At 42.9% G+C, this 22,103-nt stretch overlaps 2 long non-coding RNA genes across 3 annotated transcripts in view; both read right to left on the bottom strand.

Moving 5' to 3' along the window:
• LOC149916893 (uncharacterized) overlaps positions 1-22,103 on the bottom strand; it is a 104,273-nt gene that overhangs the window by 69,661 nt on the left and 12,509 nt on the right. The window lies entirely within an intron of this gene.
• Positions 1,785-20,226, bottom strand: LOC116235193 (uncharacterized). Of its 2 annotated transcripts, none has more exons than XR_016469364.1 (3): positions 19,974-20,226; positions 4,105-4,422; positions 1,785-3,997 (listed from the first exon to the last, which is right to left on the bottom strand). It is a non-coding gene; the product is annotated as an uncharacterized LOC116235193 (long non-coding RNA). The 2 variants fall into 2 exon arrangements; XR_004168307.2 differs by having other exon boundaries at positions 1,792-3,997; positions 4,105-4,419; positions 19,974-20,224.

Here is a 22,103-nt window from a genome sequence, read left to right as displayed (position 1 = left end):
AGCATTAAGTCTAACATTTCAGTTTTAAATCTCAATTCCCTTGCTCAGGTTTGAAGCCAAGCATTTGCTAGGGGAGAGACATGCACAGCAGATCAGTAGCCTTCTTTCAGGATACCTGTCTCTACTAAATGCATGAAAAAGTTGAGGTTTATACTCAATGGTCCTGGATGTTTTGGCCAAGAGACACTCTAATTAAACAGCAATGTGCCCCCACCCTGATAAAGTATATCTCTTTTCTTTAGCACTCTTCACAAAACATTGCCACAGTGACCTGAAGTTGTTGCCCATGCTATTTAGACAGCCATGTCTTCAGCTCACTGTCTAAGCCTAACCAGTTTCTTTGATGGGAGGAGCTGCTTTAGAGGTTGTTTGAGATGGGAAAGGGATTTGAAGGAGCCTACATTGAAATGAAACACTGGCAACTGTGAATTCTAGGCTGTAGTTGTAGCTATTTAAACACATTTTTTCCTGTCAAGCCTCTCTTCTTCAAAGAAAGCACTTTGGCCTACCAACCCACAGACACTTGCATTTAGTTGTTTACCTGATGCTTGAGAACTGAACTGCAAAAAGTGTTGTAAAGGTTTTCACCTACATGCTGTTAAGCATGCTTTTCATGGCTTCGAGGATCATCTTACAAATGCAAAATTAAGGATGTTTAGTACACAAATCATAATAACCTATGATAACCTGTGATTTGATAACTGTATGACAAATCATGATAACCTGTGATTTGAATATATGGAAAACTAATTCAGCAAAGCAGGCAGCACCTGATAAGATTCGTACATATTTTTAAAATTGGCTATTGTCAACTGCACGCATATTGGATATAACTGTAATGCTTTTGGACCTCTGAGCTCCCTGAAAGAAATGTGACTCCATAGATATTCCTTACAGCTTGGCTACTGACCAGTTTAATATGAACTGAACACACCATCCAAACATGGGGCTCCTGGGTGGACCATCAAAAATAGAGGTTGATTCCGGGGCCCTTGGAAGGGAAAGCATGAGCTTTGGTGCTCCAAGGTTAGAGGTGAACAGCCAGGAACATAGGAAAGTTCTTTTCCTACTGTCCTACTGCAAACAGTGCACCACAGATCGCATGCAGGCTATACTTAAGTGGTTTCATTTTTTTCATCTTCATTATTTCACCCACCAGAATTAAGCCAGTACCACTGCAAGAGGTGGCAAGGTTACAAACCATCCAACAGAACTCAGCCACACGAAAATGAAGAGAGGAAAAAGATTAACTGCTTGTGCTGGCATACTTGAGGAGCATCATGGAATGAAGCCTGTGCTGCTGTCCTGTCAGGATATGGTCACTGCTTGGGGACCTTGGATTTGTCAGTCAGGTGGTGGCAGTAATATCTCTATGTTAAAAGTGCTTCTGCCATGCCAAGCCACTCCTGCAATGGGAATTCCACACAAATCATGGCAGTGCTCTCTGTCAAAAGTTCTGAAGGAATAAAAGGCAAAATAAGTATGAAGTGACTTAAATGATGCTACTGGCTTGCTTCAAATTATTCCAAATTAAGTCATTTTTGAACTTAAAATCTTTGGTTTAAAATAAACCAGAGAGTCATCAGGAGACAAAAACCTGAGTGCTACAAAAACTGAGCTGTGAGTTCAAGAATATGATTCATATTCCCCTTTCCTATCCATCCACTCAGGAGCCAGCAAAAATCCATCTCTTACCCAGCCATTCTTCTCTTTCAAACTTGGAGTAATAGGAAGAACAGAGGAGTTAATGTGACAACGTGTTTGCAGAAGGCTCTGCCATGGGTGTCCTGCAAATTGTTCTTGATATTCCTCAGCTGGTATTCTGCTTCTTCGGGTACAGACAGGCATGCTGTAGCAAAACAGATCTTGTGGCTAAACAATGTGCCTGTATAGTATTAATATGAGGTTTGGACTAAATCATGCCTCTCAACTTCTTTTAAACTATTATCTCTATGGTACCCCCACTCCAAACATACACACACAAGTATGTGCATACACACATTTGCACACACATACATGCAACCTCCAGAGTGTGATGAACATCCAAAGAACCTGCAATTGCTCTTTTTGTTGTTGATGCTTGTTTTCACCATGTCTAATATCTGCTCCAAACTGACCGCTTCTAAGAACATCACTCTTTGCAACATGTGTGGACATTAATCTTTCAAAGAGGAATTTAAATGGCAGGGTGGACTCCTCAAGCAAATATAAGGGAGGTGATGCCCTGCCTGGATTTAATTAGAGCTAGCTTTCTTAATGAGGTAATGTTCTGTTGTGCTGGGTTATCTCCTAGAAGACAGGGCAGAGGGTGAGCTGTTGGGGAGGGACACTTGCAAAACATCAGAGGCAAGCTGTGTAATGTTAGCGCTATCATTCATCACCCGGCTCTTCGGAGAGTCTGACAGACGCAGCACGTCCTGTGGGGACTCCATCAGCCTCTGGCGTGCTGCTTCATGCCGTTCAGCCAGATGTATCAGAGCAGCAGCAAGACCTTGCTATTTGGACAGCATTTATAGCATCCTAGGCAAAGAGTCAGGAAATGTTCAATGATGTGCCTCGCATAAGTGTGGCAAGAAGCAGATTCGTAGAATGACAGATTGCCAAGAGTAATCCTGGCAGTGCCTCCTTCCAGCTTTTAGTCACATGCTGGTTTTGTTGTTATTGTTTGAGGAGTCATGTTTTTAAGAGCTGTCTCAGTCCTAGGTTTCCAAAGACCAGGTTGAAGGTGACTTGAATATGCCCATCTGGTTCCCCATCAGCAGCCCCAAGCTCTCTGCTTGTGATGCATATGGGATCAGAGCTGTCTGTGCAATCAGTGCAAATGTCCTCACAGACAGGGAATGTAATTGAGACCCTGACTACACCTCTAGGCTGCAGAATGGGATCCAGCTTTGTACCCTGACAGCCTTTTGTTAGGGAATTAAATGGGAGCTCTGCCGCATTCTGCAACAGTTTAAGTATAGCTCATCGATGCTTAAATAATATCCATCCCCAGATCTTGCAGTCTAGCCCTGGAGCACACCCATGGATGAGGCCCTAGTTCTCCTCCTGGGGAAAAGGGGTGTATGAAATCACTCCATCAGTTACACAGCAGGAGCACTGCTCTCAGGAGAGCAGAGACCTGGGCACATGGGGTCTGCTCTTCCCACTCAGTGTCCCTCTGCCCCACTGCTGCCAGGTACCACAGGAGTCCTAGTCATGAGCCATGCAGGTGCTGACAGCTGAGTGTTCTTGAGGAACTTTGTTCTGCTATTTATGTCTCAGAATTCTTTGCCAGCAATGGAAGGAAAGAACCAAGTTAAAGCACTGACCCAAGGGCTGCTGGCAAAGACACTGAGCCTCCAGGAGGAAAGAGAAGGCTGTAATGTGTATTCTCAACCTACAGGACAAAGCCTCATTAAATTCCACTTGTCCTTAGCACTACTTTTTTTTTTTTTTTTTTTTTTCTAAATCAGTAGTGGAAGTCTGAAGCAAAGTTCTCCCCACAGTCACCTTTCTGAGGAAACCTCCACTTGTGGGAGCCAGACCCCCAGCTGGGTGAGGGACAGACACACATAGCCAGGCACCTCCACATGAGCTGCAGCATCAGCTTCACCTGCAAATTTGGCTTTGGCTCAGGGCTAGTGCATAAGGATGTAAAATCCATCTGGGCCAGGAAGCCTTGGAAAGCTCTTTGATGATAATTCCAGCAACAGAAACATAGCACATGCGGAGCCTTGGATCCTGTTGCTAATAGGTCTGCTTTTACACCACTCTGCTCCACTTAGTAACTTTTCATTTACATATTTTCCCTATAATCTTTTTAACATGCGACGAGATGACCATAAATCCCGGAGGGTGAGGAGGCAGGGTGCACTGGAAGAACAAGTGCTTGGGGCCCAGTTTAACCCTTCCGTTACCACCTGGAAGGCTGGATCCTGAGCAGCTGTGTCCTGTTATCCCATCAGAAACAGGCTGGCAGGGAAGGGTGAGTGCTTCGACAGGAACAGATTTTCTTCTTGCGGTGTCCCAAAACAAATACAAAATTTAGTGCTGCTGCCAAGTCCTGAATGCAAATTAATGCAGAACAGGGCACTTGAAAATGTTTTGCTAACAAATACATACCATGGTTCTGCAATGATGTTTAGCTGTTGATGAAGACCCATCTGTGGATTTTGCAACCAGGTTCACTAAACCAAATGGCTTTCTGCTTTCTGTGGAACACGATGAGGCAAAGGAAATCTGGTGTGGTTTGTTCAGGCAGGATGGAATGGGGAAGCCAGTCAGGGCATGAGAAATGCCATCTTCTACTGCACAGAGCAAGTGCTTGGCAACATCTGCAGTCAGCTACTCCCATGAAGAAAGAGGAGATTACCCTCAAGGGCAGAGAGGGCACTGAATTTGTAGCTTTTAGTTCTCTCTCCTTGGATTGCAGACTTCCTACTGGGAGAAATGGTGACTACTAGAAAGACTGTGCAGTATATATATTTAAACATACATATATATAGTTGCTTCAAATTACCCAGGAATAACAGTTTCCCCTGTTGAGCCAGCTGCATGGCTGAACAATTTGTCTGTTCAAACATATTTCAGTCAACTTTCCCTAGCTGATTTGGCAAGAATTTTTCTTTCTACAACTGGATCTCCTCCAATAACAACTTAGACAGCCTTTTGACTTTAGGTCATGGATGCACAACACTGGAGGATTCCTTCCATTTGTCTCTCTACAAGTAACAGTGCAAAAACCAGAGGACTGTCATGCCACCAGTTGAGAATGGAGAGTTTGTGCCATACACACAGATAGACTCTGAGTAGTGATGAACATTTGGGGAAAGGAATCTCAGTCCCTGGCAACCAAGCAAGATCTGAGATAAGATCTAAGATCTGGCAGCAGCAGCAAGAATGAGAAGAAAGGGATAGTCTGACCACCAGGAACCTGAGATCCTCTCCACCTCTCCCAGTATCACCTTTCTGTGACAGCTGTACTCAGGCAGTGGCCATAAAGACTGAGAGCCTCTAGACAGATTACAGTAAATGCATTTTACATGTGTAAATATATCCTGCTCTCCCTAAAACTTCAGCTTGGAATGACAACCACTTGCAAACGTTTCAGATGGCCCAATTAAGACAGTAGAAAGAAATGTGGCCTTGATTAGTGTCTGTTAATCAATTTCCATCTCAATTAAATGTTGTTGTGCCAAATACAGGGTGAGGCCTCTAAGTTTGTAATATACCAAACCTTATGTTGCTGCTCTGCACAAGCAAACAAGAGCCCAGTCTTCAAGTCTGTCATCCTTGAGACCTTCAGGAGCAGTAAAATATTATTTTTACCAGATCAGAACTTCACCTCTCTGCAGCTATTTCCTTACTGACTTGGGGCAGATGACTTTGAACAGTCTCCTGGGACTTAGAATTTGATAAGGGCCCCTAATCTTAGTAATGCAGCTTAATCTCCAAAAGCTGGATGTCAGCACTACCTAATCACATCGGGCTCTTTTGCCCTTGCCAGTCCATTACATTGCTGTGGGGTTCTAAGAACTTGGTGGCATAATGACATTTCAGACCTATCTTTGTTGTACTGTCAAACTTCACCTATAATTCCATGAGGCTCAGAATGTATATTATTTTAGTTGCAAGCTCTCTGTAGGAGCACTTTCTTTCTCAACTTCTATCTTGCTTGTAATGATGAGGTCTCTTGCAGATGCAATTAATCAGAAAGATTACAATCACCCTAGAAACACCTGCACAAAAATAAGTCTGGCTTTTATTAATATGAATTCCTACTGCTGACAAGCTCTGGGAGGAGAAGATGGGGAAAAACCCAAGATCCTGTTGCACAGCTGGAGTATAGATGTGAACTTTTCATTTCTTTTTCTTCTGTAAATGATTTAGCTGCTATTGATCAAGATTACCACCAAATAAAAAGCAGAACCTACTAGCTTGTGCTGTTGTGTGCAACATCCTCATAAAGCAAATCTATGCCACCACGACTAGTATGGGCCATCTTTTTTAATATATGTGCAGAACTGGAGGTACTATTCATTGTCAAGACTCAGCTAACAAGCCTTCAAGAAGAGCAAGGATCCCATGTTGGGACTTCATGTTACACGTGGGAAATGGCCATCACCTCTCATTCTTTCATTGTCACCTGGGAGAAAAGGCCAATCCCCACTTCTTTCAGGTAGTTCTAGAGAGTGATAAGGTCTCCTGAGTCTCCTCCAGACTAAACATTCCCACTGTACTATATTTAAAAGCTGTGAAATATTATTTTAAATTATTTTTAAGACAAAAAAGCTGGAATGGCAATTGTAATGCTACCTCTGGCCCCAGCACCTTCAACAGGAAAAGTGGAGAATCATCTTTGCTCATCCCAACTTATCTTCCAGTGTGAAATTGAATAGGTATATTGGAAAATTCTTGGGCTAAAAAAGGTCTGAAGCTTACCTCTCTACCAAATCCTAGAACTTGAGGTCCATGTTACAAAATGTTGTTACTACTGTGGACTGTATTTTAATAGAAAACCCACTCAATGGACCACCTCAGCACCAGCACACACCAGACTGCTGTGAAGCCCAAGTTGGTTAAATCCAGCCTGCAGGTAACGTTGATTAACCTGAAGTAATGTTGTAGGAAGTCTTTCAGAGAATCTCTCCTCTTTGACATTGCTCTTGGCAGCCTTTCTCAACCTTCTCAGCAAGATGACTGATGTTGGTGCCAGTTTTAGGTGCCTTACTCTTCATTCAGTACACAACTGAGTTCCTAACACATCAGAAATGACGATGCAGTGTTTCTCACTACATTGGTAAGTATTCAGTTGCCACTAAAAGCTACTCATTCACTCATAATCAAGCTCCATTTCTTCTTCCCAAGGTTGTTTTATTGAAGAGAGTCAGAATGAAGTCTGCGGGAGCAGAAGGACTGTCCCTATTAAGAGATAGAATGTCACCAAGGTAACAGCCATTGCTGACTTCAGTGTACTTAAGTCAAACTTAGCCTGTGGTTAAATATACAGGTCCTTTGCCCTTTAAAGCTTAAAATAAATTTCTCTTAAACTACTGCATTGGCTTACATTACAAAATAAATTATGAAAAATAAGTTGGCCTCAAAGCATAGTTTTGCTTTCTTTGCAAAGAAAGCAGAGTCTTTGCTTAGCTACTCTGGGCATGAACCATTTCACTTGGACTCTGTTTTTCAGACCACCTATCTCCCTCACCAGATGATGAAGAGAAAATAATCAAGAGGGGCTGGAGCCTATTTAGACAACTGGCCAGCTCCTTGCACAGGGCTCCTTCTTGGGGAGAAGACAGAAGATCCACCACAGAGGCAAAATAAAACCTGCTAAAGGCCCGACATGGTAATGATGCAATGGTATGATGTTACTGGATCACTGGCTTAACAAGGAACACCAGTGTAGGATCAGGATGTATACATTTCTTTTTTCTCTCATCCTCCTCTTTCTCACTCGCTCTCACCATGTTTTCTTCCTCATCTTTACTACTACATTTATGCAAGTGCTGAGCATGCACGCAGTGCTGCATAACACAGCTTTATTCTTTCCAGTTACTTGACAGCAATAAGCCCTGTGCCCTTCATGAGACATTTAAACAATTAGAGTTGAAATGAAAATGAATCTGTCAATATAAGCTCTTGAATTTCACAACTAAGCAAATCATACATACATCCCAAATTCTGTCACACAACGCAATCCAGCTGACTGAAATGCACAGTACATCCTACACTGAGTCTAAGGAAAGGAAACTAGTCAACTAAAAACACACCTCCATAATGGCATTACTTCACTGTTACTGAATATCACCTTTTAAGAAGTTAGCCTGCTCCCTTAAGCTTACTTCAGTACAGAAATACAACGTTTCTGATTCCTGTTCCCAAGTATGGCACACGGTTGTGCTACCTTCCAAAGTTTTATCACAGTTCCTCAAATGTGGCTCCCCCCTCTTGATCTCATCAGCAAACTTTCATTAATTGCATCGCTACTACCGCTGTTGGTTAATACAGGCAACTCTGAAACAGTGAACAGAACTCTCTGCACCTCACTTACATTTAATATGTACCCTACCTTATGTTTCTGCCTAGACTAGAGTGACGAGAAAAGAAAAATTAAAAGAGAATTTATGATCTCATGAACCTCGAGAGGAGAGGCCCTTGAGCCTCTTGTGAATGACAGCAGCACTCTTAAGTCTGGATCCTAGCCTGAGTTTAAATCCAAGAGCACTGAGCGATGTTTGGAATTGCACAGCGAGGAATCTAAACTAAACCAGGTGTCTTCTCAGTTTTGCCAAAAAAATAGTTTGACACCTACTAGCTTATAAATAGATGGTTCTGCCAGATCAAACAATGATATATTACGCTGACCACTCAAACAGCCCAACAATGGAGCAATTTTCATGAGGATGCAATATTTTTTTACTTTTTAAAATTGAAAATAATAAACAGATTGGGTTGTATTATTGTGAAAAATGTGCTAAAGGGTAAGGTCTGTGGAGAAAAATCTGACAAGTCATAGGTCATAAAAGTTTCAGTTCAAGCTTGTTCATATTATGCTGAAGTAAATTATTGCTGAAAACTTCTTTCAAAGAGTTCCTTTTTGATTGAGTCTTGTTTTTAAGACGAGCAAAAACTTTAAATGTGAGCTATTTCATCGTTTGTGAGCAATAAACAACAGGCTGAATAGAAAAGCAGGGACCATAGGTCATTCCCACTGGTGTAGAAGAAATGCTATGCTGTTTTCTTCCAACTGCAGAATATCTTTTCTCTAACTATGACTGCATATATCTTCTGCCTACCACGGGTACCTAAAGAGGGATTTCTCAGCACCATACAAAGGTTTTCTTGCATTCTCAGGTACCCACAGCCCCACTTGGCACTTGCACAAATCAGGCTAGCCAATGCAAAGAAGCCATGGCAGCCTGCAGCTTGGCCTGGCAGCTGCAAGGCACTTCAAGACCATGAGAAATCTTTTCCTAAGGCTTAGCTCCTTTTATTGGAACTGTTTGCCATTCAGATCTCATTTTATTCTCTCTAAAACAAGATTGGTTTGCTCACGATAGACAGTGTCTCAGAACACAAGGGTTCCGAGTGCAGACAGCATGTAGATCAGTGTAACTGCAGCAAGCCACCGGACCAGAGTGCTTTGCACTTATGTCTGTGCAGCAGAACTACTCAGCACAAGTGATTCATTGAGAAACTTACTTTTTTTTTTCCTGACATGGCTCCAGTGAGGTGCCTGAATATGGTGATAAGGAGCTGAAAGCATGAGACATGTTCAGATGCCTTCAGTTCACCTAAAGATGCAGAGAAAATCTCCCACATCCAATGTCTTTGGGACCCTTCCAGTCATGCATTCTCCTTCTGACCATCTTCTGGCTCCTCAGATCTTGCTGTCCTCCTGAACATCCCTCTCCACCTCTTCTTTCTCCAGAACAGACTTCTTTTCTTTCCTCGTTCTCTTTCCTCCCAGAGGTTCCTGGGGAAGAGGCCGCAGGTGACACAGTGTGTATGGCTCAGCCATGCTGAGTCCTCAGCTGGGACTCACCGTGCTGTCAGCTCCACATCTTCCTTTCTCCTTCCTGACAAAGATTTTACCCCACACAGCAGCCACAACTCTCCCACAGTGGCTGTTTCTAACAGAGAGGCCTGAGCTCCAGCACGCAAGTGCTCTAACACACAGCACATCATTTCCAGGCTCCACCACAGCGTCAGGCTTAATGAAACACTTAATTAACAGACCTCAGTACCCTGGATTTTCAAACAAGACAAATGGATGTCCTGCATCAGAGCCTGGCTGTGCAATCCTTCCTGTGCTCCTGGGGACAGATAAAACCAACAGGCTGAGAAACAGAGAGTCTACAGAAAGTATGCTTATTGACAGGAGAGAGGCTACATTGGTAACGTGTGCTGCTAGCATAAGAAAAGTCTGGATACAGCATCTAAACAGCTGCTTGCCCTCTGAGAAGCAAAGAACAAATCTACAAAAGCTTTCTGGTCCCTCACTTGAGTGCATCCAGAGAGATAAGCCCCAAAATGCTGGGGGAAAAGGCAATGCGGGCAAAACCTCAGGCAGTGTCCCTGTCAAAATTAATAGTTCAATTCATGCTATGACTCTAAGGTCCACACGGTATACTTACTTTTAGGAGGGCTTTGTAAAAGACTCTGCCCGGTGTTTTGCAGAGGCAGAGCTAAGCATTAGTCTAAGAGCTAGAATAGGAAATACTGAAATCAGTGCATTCTTGATTCAAGCTGTGTCAAGCAGAACAGGGAGACCTGGCTGGAAGAGAAGGTCTGGGATGACTGAACATGAGCAACAGACACAGACAAGGAGGCACCACTGAAACTGTGGCTCCTGCCTCTGTTTCCACTTTCAGATCAAATCAGGGAAGCACACCAGCAGCTCTCTCCTGGCGCCGGGGCGAGAGACCAGACACATTGAGAGCTCTCTAAATTCTTACCTTGCAGAAAATGTAGCATATTCTCGGCCAAAGAATGAGCACATCAAACCACGTTGGTAGCATGCAGCTTTCACCTCATTCATGTCACACACCAGCGCTGGGATTTTGCAGTACTGACCATTTGTCTTGTACTGAATGACTTGTCCAGAAGTCAAATGCACATTGTTTCTCCTCCCAGCCTGCCAGCCACAAAACACTCACCAGCTTTTGTTTACACCCCAAATTTAAGATCTACCTGCAAGAAATAAAGAGTCTCCAGCATGACAAGCATGCAGAACAGAGCGGGAGAGCTTAGGGCTGTCACCACCATCTGTAAATCTCTCTGGTAGCTGGGAATTTGTGAGGTGAAAGGTTTCCAGCACTGATCTGCTGTTATCTGAAACGGACTGTGTGCCTCTCAGGATTTTTTTTTTTTATCAAATCCGTAAAGCACAACATATTTAGTTAGAACTCTTTCAGGGTGGAGTGGAAAACAAGAAACGATTGCTGGAGAGTATCTGGGGTTGATCACAAGGAGAATAAGTACTACTTGCTCAGAGAAAACAAGATATTTTCCACTAACCTCTTCTGCTTTCTCAGCAAATTTTTTTGTTTTCTCTGCAGCCCTCCTCTAGCCAGTAAATTCAATATCTTGTGAGATCTTGAGAGAACAAAGTGAGCATTAGACAGACAAACAAGGAAGGGGTCAATTATTGTATTAAAATCCCCAAGTGCATTGTTTTAGCACAAATTTCACATTTGCTTGTGCATGCTTTTAAGTGATTCCTTATTTTGTACCTTATAAATGGGCACCAGATGCCAGAGAGAATGATTGAAATTGCAGTGAAATTTGAGATCAAGTAAGTTTTAGCCTTACCTAAGCTTACTTACAAAATATCCCATAGGCTTTTCCCCCTGAAGATTTAACAACAAAAAAGCATCTCTCCTAATTTGTCACCTGCACATGACCTGCAAAACCCCAGACTTTGTCATTCACAGTCGCTCCCCTCCGGAGGCACTAAAGGTCTGGAATTATATTCATCCTAAAATCACGAGTTGGCTTGGCTTTCCCAAACCCAAACATCCAACAGCTGTAGAAATGGCATCCAATCAACTGCTGACTGCCAATTTTGCAGTGTTCCTGCTCACGTCCATCTGCCTCCTCCTGCCACGCAGTGCATCAGCCGTGCAGTGAGGATGTGTGTGGGCCAGTAGCCAAACAGCTCCACTTAACAAGCTGGCCCCAGATCCACCTTTCATGTGGAAACATGGAGAGAATTAGGAAACTTTTTAAATTAAATAATTCTACATTGATACTCTTCTGTTGTGCTTTTTTTTTTCCCCTTTCTTCTCTTGAAAACTTTTTTTTTTTTTCAAATTTTTAATTAGAAACACTTTATTTCTCTCCTTTTACAGCCCTCCTGGACTGAGTTAGTTGGATCAAAGAACAGCAAGTCCTATACAAGTAAGACCATGTTAAGTTATTCAGTCTTTTTACAAACTATCTGGCTGCTGCCAGTGTAGCTAAAAGATATCAGCCAACATATGAACTGCAGAAAGACTGCAAGCCTTTCAACAAACACTGCTTTCTAAGTAAAAAAAAACAAACTCCTTTTAAATATAACCTATTGCCCCACACTAACCTCAGGCTCTCTCAAAGCATATTCCTAACTATGTTTTTAACCACATTGGAACCAGTCTTCTTCACTGCCATGAAGCCACAGGCACCCAAGCCAAGCCCTACACAGCTTCCTAGATGGTGTAACTTCTGTTGCGCTGTAAAGGACCACTGATGTCCCCACTACAGAATGTCAGAGGAGTTTCATTTTCCCCACCCACTGGACTGAAAAAAATGACAGAACTGAGCATATCCATCATTTGTGTTTTGCACACTTTGAACTGGAAGATGCCTGCCAGGTTTTTTGTCAGTTTGGCTGATCCTAAAGGTATGTTCCAGCTATAGCACACCCTAAAGAACAGCAGCCTACAGTAATTGAGGGTGCACCCATCCGGTCCCACTACTGTATCCTACTAATGGAGAAAGCCACACTTTGCATTTTGTTATTCTAAGCTGAAAGAACCAGTGGCAAACCACCACCACTGTTGAGTTCCCTTAGGGGAGAGGGACATGTCTTAGCTTATCTCCAGCAGCCAAGGAAACAGAAAGAAGAAATGGCATACAGGCATCAAACTCACAATATCAGTATTGACCTATGAATGTCATGGCAGAAATTTCTTCTTGTTCCTCATGAAAAATGGTAATTTAAAGGAAGTAGCAGAAAAAGACAAGAAAAAATGAAAAGCCACTGGATGGCAGAGCCCTGACACACCAATGAGTGACTGCAATGCGATGAACTACCACACACCCATTTCCCCCAGTCCACATGTATGCTGGTGTCTCTGGGGGACCATTTGTTAACTCTAGAATAGTGTTCCCACGAGTTAAAGAGGAAAACAGTTAGTATTTTTCATTTATTGTGGATTGTTACAAGGTCAGAATCTACCAGCAGCAAGTTATTGCTGGGCAGCTGACAAATGCTGGCTTGTGCGTCAGCCCCTCTAGATCAGAAGCTTAGCTGAGTCCTGTTCCATTTTAAGTTATCAGAACTTCTCTGAGCTCTTACATCCTCAGTAACACTGCATCTTAACTGTGAAGCACTGGGGATTGCCTAAGTTAGACACCTGGCTTTAGATTGAGTTCAAGTTAATATAGTCTTAAAATGGAGGCTTTGCCCTTTGAAAATCCTGCTCTATATTTTGCTATATATTTGAACAGTGCAGAGGCACAGGAAATGCATTTGGAAAGTCACTTGTGCAATTTCTCACTAAAACTCCAAGGCCCTGTTCAGTAACCTTTCAGAAATGTTTGCATGCTGCTGACTGGTTAGGAATAGTTGTTTGCATTAAAACCTGATTGGTTGGAAACTTTCCTCTTCCTACATATACAACAAAATAACTTCCAGAACTGAAGCTGCTGTCAATGGGAGTTTAACATTTGCTTCACTTAAGCCCCCATGTGGCCCTACAAGAGCAATATATACTTTTAATTATAAAGTTAAACTCTTCATTGTTGCATAAAATATTTTCTCTCCAACTGACAGGGCTGGAAAACTATGCCCTCTACAGCACCTCTGCACTTGTATTCCATATGAAAGTCTTCCAGGCCATGCTCTCCTCCCCACTGGGTGGTAAGCTCACTTTGTCAGCCTACAATTTCGCAAAGGAGAGCGATGAATTTACTACTTGATCATATCAACCATTTGAATTCCACTCCCAACTAAAAGATCTCTTCTGCTTCAGAGAGGACTTCACAGAATCAAACTCTTCCACTGCTTTGATGACTTTTAATAATTTGCACCACCAGAAGCTGTTTAGAATAAAAAATGTTCTTGGATGACCCACCAGTAACAAATCATCACCATACATACAGCTCTTATTCCAAGACTACACCTCTGATGTGCCGGTAGAATTTGGCATTTCAATCTACTGTGTAAAACATTTGGACCCTCTGGAATTCAGAACATTTAACTTCCAAGTTCAGCCTCATTTGCTGGCAATGGGTAGCCTCACTATGTCAACCAATTTGTTTAATTCTGACAGGCCTATCCTGTATCCAGTCTTCTGGAATGTTTATAAGCACCCTTGGGATGCTTGCTGCAGACAGAACATCTGAAATTCAGGTCTTACACTGGAATTTGGAAACGGAAGAACATGTCATTATAGCTGCGTGGATGCACTTTAAACTGTCCAGTGGTCAAAATACCATGGATGAACATTTTTTGCCAGGTTCCTAACATGGATTTTGCTGCCTTCTTAACATCGCAATACCACAGCTGGACTGATGCCAGCCACGTTGGCCCACCTGAAATTACTTCCAATGTACCTACAGACACAGCACAGCCATTACTGCTGCCACATCTTAGAAACGTAGAATCATTAAGGCTCAGAAAAAAAAACACCAAGATCCCCAACCCTAGCCTACCCCACCATGCCCACCAACCATGTCCCTCTGTGCCACATCTCCAAGGTTCTTGAACACCTCCAGGGACAGTGACTCCATCGTCACTCTGGGCAGCCTGTGCCAATGCCTGATCGCTCTTTCTGAGAAATTTGCTGTGGTCAGATTGCCAATGACTATAACCCTGCTGCAAATCAGATACTGCAAGCAAGTCTACTCTAGCTAGCCAAAGCCCCCCTCCACCAGTCATATAACTGGGGCCAGAGAGGTTATTAGCAAATAGGCAGGTTCCTATGGCAGCAGGCTGCTAAGGGGCAGAGGAAGAGTCTTTGCCCCTTGCAGCTTCATTTGCCTGCATGGAGCGCTGGGAAGCCAGGCAGGCTGGGAAAAGGACAGGATAAAAGCATATTGTGACAGGCTTTTGAATAGACTGAAAGAGAATGGGATCTGAACAGCCGCAGGCAAGGAAGCTGCAGCACGGATGAGTGAGCAAATCTGGACAAAGGTAAACACAGAACAGTAAATAATGCAATGCACAAGGAACATCAGAGACAAGTACTCCAACACGAAACATAGTTCCCACAAACCTGCACACAAGCTAACACGAAGGAAAATAAGGGTATGTAACCCTGTAACACTGCGTGGTGGTAGCAGCAGGAAAGGAGAGGCTGCAGTAGGACTTGTTGCTTGTGCCCAGGCCTGCTGTGCAGCTGGATTCAGACCCACAGCATCATCACTTTTCTGGTCTCAGCCTCCCAGTCCCACAGGCAGCCCCTCACAACAACCTGCCAGACCTTTGCTATCCAAACTTTTTTCCCTTGAACAGCCTGATAAGGGGCCAACCTGTGCAGTAGCTTCTTACCAGGCCCGGGAGGGAGAATACAATGAGCCTATAAAGCCGATTGCACTTGTTCCCCAAGGCAGCCTTTGCACTCTGCATGGAAAGGCTAGAATGCCCCTTCCACTTAGCAGAACAAAGGACAGCCAACCTGCCGGGTTTTAAACCTGAAAGTTAAACACGAATGTGATTAATGTGCAGCTTTGAATTTTGAGTATTATTGAATTGTGTACATTACTCCAGGCTTAGAGTCTTTTTTCCCCTTTTATACTGCAACACAAATGTATGTTCCGTTTGGGAGGGGTGCAGAGAAGAGAACACCAGGCAAAAGTATTTCCATATGTACTTCCCACATTCTCTGCCTGAAGGACTTGAGCGAGCTGGGATTTATACTGTGTTCCACTGACCCTGAAAAAAACAACTTAAAACAGATTTAGAGAAGATTCGCTGGAGCTCACTGCAATTGAAATGCTGGATAGTTATATGACAGCCTCCAGGAATCCTTCCAGATTCTCCCTTTCCTATGAATCTGCTAAAGCTCCAGAAGATTATCAGAGTTAAGCTAATGTGCAGGATGCTGTGTTGGAGGCGATGGTTTGCCCCTGGTAAGAGTCATATAAATGATCATCTCTTGTAACCAGTGCTCTGACTTAAAGACTGAGTCCTTGATCCCATTTCAGTCATAATCCTCGATAGGAGACAGAAAGCTGGACCGCATCACTCCTGTGTGATCTTCCTGGCTTCAGTGGGATGCTGCATGAGCAGAAGAGCATCCTGCATTTTACTACTGGGGAAATATTCAACTTATTTTTAGAAATGGTTAATTAACACCATTTGTGACATCCGAGGGACAAATACTTTCTCATTCTCTCAAAGGCTTAGGCTGTCTTATGATTTACGACAGCATAAAACAAAATTAACAAAGGTGCTGAGAAATACTTGACATTTTTATTTAGGGAATATGTTCTTCTTTTCCATCATCATAATGTCCAGTCTGAGCTGGCCTTTCATGAGATGCCTCTCACTGGGCTGAGCAGTGAGAATCTGGAAAAAGTGAGAGATGATACAAAGATTTCTCTATATCTGAAGCTCAGATCTAGACAGCTTCTCAGTTTTGCACACAAAACAGCATCTGGAACTTCATTTGCTTGTGGAACTGAGCAGAGCTATTGCAAAAGGAGAGCTCTGCCTCCAGAAAGTTTCTGGCTCAGGAAGATGACTTGATCTTTGTTCTGAACAGGAATATGACCTCCATTACATCGGGACACTTCTGAATCTGCGTCTCCTGTGCTTTAACCATTATTAACCCTATGATTTAAGGACATAAATATGGTTTTATTCTAACAGCACTAATGTCTTTCTTGGCTTGACAAAGATTGTTATAGAGTAATTTTTCTTTAGTTTTTTTGCTTCTCAATCAAAATATCTAGATACTGCATGTGGTACTATAAAGGGAACTCTGAGACCTGTTATATGTCCAGTACTAAATTGGCTAGAATCTTAAATCTTAAGAATCTTAAAATATTTATATGAATACTGACCAGTTAGAAGATCATATCATTGATTCATGGCCTGAGATCAGTCCTGCAACATCATCCTCAGCCTGAAATCTGGCAAATGTTGTGTGCTCACAATGAGCTTAAGGAATCCAACTGAAGTTCTGATCCCTTAAATGCGAAGACTAAACCCACTGCTTATCCAGCTCACCTTGGTGCAAAGCAGATGCAAGCCAGACAAAGCATAACAAACACTTCTGTCAAACAAGTGAAAACGCACAGCACGGTGCTTTATCCTGACTATACAATTTATGCTTGGGCTAGGAGTACGAATGAGCTTTGAGCAAGGGACTGGGTTGAATGATCCCAAAATTCTGATCCTAAATCTAGCTGTAACTTAAAATGCTGCAGACACATTATGACTTGCCATGCCTGAAATCTGCCAGCAAGAAGTTACTCCTCCAAATTAAAAAAAAAATGCTGAAATATTGACCCTGTTGAGAAAAGAGTGTAATATGGGACCTGTTCAGTGCTTTGCTCTGTTTGGCTATGACAGCACTGCTCTGGTACAAGGTGCTCCAAATCGTCGCCTGACAAAGCAGCTTTCTGGGGAATTCTTAATTCTACCACATATCAACGTAGCAGTCAAACATAGCAGAAATCTAAAACACACTTTGGTCCAGCCTCCTAGAATAAAAAAAAAAAAAAGCTCCAATGCTTGTGACCCTCCTAAGACCAAAGAAATGCCCATTTGCTGGGGACAACAGGATCACTACTTCTATTGCCTGCTACTGAGAAGGCCTGACCTGTTCTTGAACTCATTCCAGAGATATTTCAATAAATCTGCAGTTTCCCTGTAAGCCCAGAAGTCTTTGGTTTGGGCATCCCTGTCTAGCATGGACTAAACCTCTCCCAATCTTCTTTTGGCATAGCCAGCCCTCCCCCTGCCTCTTAATTAAACATAACAGGAAAAAGAACAGAAATCCTGACAGGACTGACCGAGTGGCCTCCTTTCTGTGTGCTCCTGTGGCTCCACTCTTGGAGGCTGACCCAGGGCACAGCTCTGCCCTTCCACGTGTATTTTCCAGTGGAAGCATTTTTTCCCCTCACATAGATTTATTCAGACTCCAAACTTCATATTCATCAAAACTGTCATGGAACATTTGCAAGATGGGAAGACATTGTGGGTCCAATCAGCATAGGTGTCACAAACAATTAGCTACTGCAGAATGATCCCAATTAGTAAACACCCTGCTAACAGGCTACCTCCCCAAGGATGCTGATTGCCTGTGACAGTGCTTTTTTCAGGACCTCTACTGGAAAACTACAACTCAGGCCTCTGTGGACCAGCTTCTGACAAATATCTCGTTAACACTACAAAAGAATATACACATGAATAATTAAAAATAGATGGGAGTAGAAATGCAGGCTACATTTAGCTTTGTCACCCAAGCCTTTATAACAAGACCTACTTCTCATCTGGATTAAAAAGGACATTCTGCTCTCTGTCTTGGCTTGTACAAGCCACTCACGTTTTGATGCTTTGCTCTAGGACTTTGGAACTAAATAAAGACTTCAATATAAACTTCCCCTTACACTTTCTCCTTTATTCTCTCCTTTTCTGTTCTGTTAAAGAGTTGCCTGAAGGACCAAGCTCAGTCAGTATCTGAAACCTAGCTACTTACTGCTTGCTTAAGGCATGTTGCCTTTTCTACTGTGTGCCACTATGTAGAAGAACAGCCTTTAACAATTACAGAGCTATTTTTATGGATGGAATTATATGCAGGCAGAAAACTAAGCTTTTCTGTTGTTAAGTAACTTTCTGACCATCCAGTTCTCTCCTGAAATGGACTGGAGAGCAATCAGTCACTCCTCTTCACCCTGATTTACTACCAAATCAAGAGATAGCAAGCCCAGAGGTGGTGTAACCCAGGAACAATGTCAGTGAGGCAGTGGAGTGGCACAGAGACTGAAAAGAGGAAGAACAGAATTCTGCTTCCCACCATCATGCTGCAGTATAAAATTATGCTATGAACCAACTGCTTGGATTAAGAGATTTCCACCAAGAAGTTTTCACACTGAAATAACCTCCTATTGGTGCTACAGCCAATAAAGCGATGGTTACAGTCTGATCAACCTTGTCCACCCTTTGACTAACCTTCATTTTGAATGCTCTAATTCTCAAGTCACATTCACACTGCTATCAGTAGATACTCCAGTACACCATGCTGCTAAATGCCACCATGAGAAAATGTAAAAAGCCATACCTTGAGCAAAATACATCAAAGAGTAGCAGTAAGTCGCAATTTCCTCAGTACTGGTTGCTGAGATGGGCACAGTCAGCATTTAGCACAAACTATGTGGATATCAGATGGGAAATCCCTCAGAAGCAGCAAGCCAAGCTTATGGATGCAGGACTGTTTCAGGTTTAGCCCTTGCATTCTCACAATGCTGACTGTGTTTTCCAGTGCTGGAGGTAGAAGCTCACCCAGAGTGGGTGGAAATGATGAACAAAGTACTCCTATTCTCCAACCAGGTGGTCAGAGCTTTACTGGATGCAAGTTGGACAGAGAAATACACAGCTGAGCCATGTACACTCCTTCCTGAACTGAACACTATGCGAATGATCTGCATGTATGGAAGTCTCCAGGAATAGAAGCTTAGTACAGGCTACGTGTTAATGGCAAAGTCATCATATTTGGACTCCTTGAATCACGAGTGATCAGCTTTCTGAAGGAAAACCTTGTACTGAACCACAATTGGTTGGCCTATACACTATTCACATCTATTACAGGACAGAGTAATCCTCCTTCTGTGGGAATATTGGGCAAAATCTCATGACCTGCTTGCAGTGAAACCTTAGCCACAGTCCACAGAGTCCAATTATACAGAAGTAGAAAGACTGATGTGGTCATCAAGACTGCCTTCCAGCCAGCAGTCTCTCTCTCAAGCAATGGGTTTAGTGCCATACTCCATTCCCCTACAAGTATATCAGCTCCCCCACACTGCCCAGCAACCCTCTGTACCTCTGTGATTTTGGCAGGCTCCTACGCAGCCCTCCAATGGGCTGAGGTAAGCAGACTTTCTTCTTTAAATGAATCTACTTCTCCCTACATATTTACTTATCTCTCTTACTTTCAACTCTCATTTCAACCCAATTGATGAGTAGATACTCCACAATATATTCTACCCCAATACATCCTCAGTAGGAATAAACTAGCAGGCATTATGGATGCTACTAGAGCTTTGCCACTTACCCCAGTTACAGTCTGGCCCAATACCATGACTTCAGTTGTTGGCCTGTGGAATGCACCTGACTATGCAAACCCAAACTATGCACAGTTTGCTTTGTTGTCTGTATGATCAATGAATACTAAGACGTTATAATTATGAAATAAACAAGAGAGTTAAGCAAAACAGGTTATAATAACACAAAGAGAAAAGATTGGACACTTAGCCATATCCTGGGCTCACTTATGAAACTCCAGCAGAGTGGATCTCCAGAAGAGATCCTTCCCTATTGGTAGTCAGCTCTTAAATGAGTCTAGCAGAGGTGCAGCCAGGCTCCACCCCTTCCAGCAGCACAGGTGAATTGCCTTCACCTGTGCTCCCATGGCTGACTCATTGCTCACCTCAGGTGATCAATCAGAGGTTCAGGTGGTGATTCAGCAGTTCCCATACACTGTCTCTCACAATAAAGCTTCCAGGATTCCTCCTTCCTAAAAAATTTTGCTTTCAGATAGTTTTTCCACGTAGAAAAAAAAAAATCCTAAGTGACTTTCATTATTTTTACCCATATGAAGTTACCAAACTTCCTAGTTTCTACCATATTTCATAAGCAGGTACTCATTAAGTTCTGTGAAATTACTGCATCTAAAAAATTCTCTTTTCTTCTCTGATAACGCACAGAAGGAGCCCTGAGTAAAGAATGTAACACCAATAACTGGTATAAAATCTGTGTGATCAGAGCCAGACATCACTTGTCATCTCTACTAATCCACATGGCTGAGTTCCTATCCAAGACAAACCAAACAATTTCAGAGGGAGTGCAACATCTTATAAGGCCCAGTATCAAACGCTTTACTAGGCTCAAACTACAATGTATCTCATAAAATCCCTTTGTCCAATAATTTTGCCTTTGCATGATCAAGAATGAAATTACCTAACTACTTTCCTTCCAGATTTTCCCCCAAGGACAATACCCTGTTGTTTGGAGTCTCAGTCCAATAATTTGTTTCCCTTCTCTCTCATCCTGGTGGTCCATACTAAATCATAACTTTCTCCTTTGCTTTGTTATTCCTTTCTTCCTAATCCACCACTGTCCAGCACCCAGAGCTTTACCATTTTTTTTTTCTTTTTCTTCATCTTTAGACTACAGAGTCATCAGGACAAAATGTGAGCAAAGATGTGCAATCTGCCATTTCACTTACACAAATGTTAATGGTGGCACTGCTTTTCTGCCAGGAGCTTTGCTATCCAACTCCCTCTTTCCAAAGGAGGTTTAAAAGACTGCGAATGGCTGTCTTGGTTGAAGAGACTGTTTAGGCCTCTGTAAAACTCCAAGGGATACAGACACTTGTGAATTTGGATGGAAAAGCAGGCTGGCTTTCTCTCACAGGAAGAGCTTAGCACACCACACTGAAGACAGAAAATCTGGCCCTATTTTAAAGAGGGACATTGTTCTATTTCTAGCTGGGACATTGTGTAATTCCCAATTGAAGTAAAAGGATTTTGCCCTCAGATATCCAAGAGCAGAAACAGGGAACCATAGAGCCAGTCTTTGTGCCAGCTAAAGCTAATGGAACGGCCACTCTCCAGCTGTCCTTCCAGCCACAGAAAGATTTATGACCCAAAATCTGAACAGGAACCATCATTGTAACCACTACTGATGCCAGGAGGCATTCATTCCCTGCCTTATCCATCCTGCTTGGCTCATGGATCCCAGTGGTCCTCCTCAAAACAGCCGTGCAATTTGTGTGACAGCACTTGGCTACTGAGGATGCCATGAATTTTCTGCGTTCCCTACTGTGCATACTCACCAAGGAAGTCCAGATTTACCTACAGTAATATCTGCTGCCTGTTCCCACAGAGAGAAATGTTTATTTTATAAGCCCTGATCTCAAACCCATCTCAAACAGCCTGCCTCTGCACCAGAACCAAGCACTGACCCAGCCTGCTGCCCAACAAGCACATACAAATTCAGCCAACTCCAGAAGTGCAGGAACAGCCCAGCCTGCCATGACCTAGCTGGCTGCTTCGTATTGGTAGATTGCAGGCAGAGAAAGCCTGGCCTATAAATCTGACTTGAGAGATGATGAGAGATGAGGCAATTGCACCCTTAGAAGGACAGCAGGTTCTAATTGCCTTCACTACTGCAGATCTGATAT

The sequence above is a fragment of the Phasianus colchicus genome, chromosome 9 (assembly GCF_987193195.1).
Source record: "Phasianus colchicus chromosome 9, bPhaCol1.hap1.1, whole genome shotgun sequence".
NCBI lineage: Eukaryota > Metazoa > Chordata > Aves > Galliformes > Phasianidae > Phasianus > Phasianus colchicus.
This window is presented reverse-complemented; position numbering and strand designations above follow the sequence as displayed.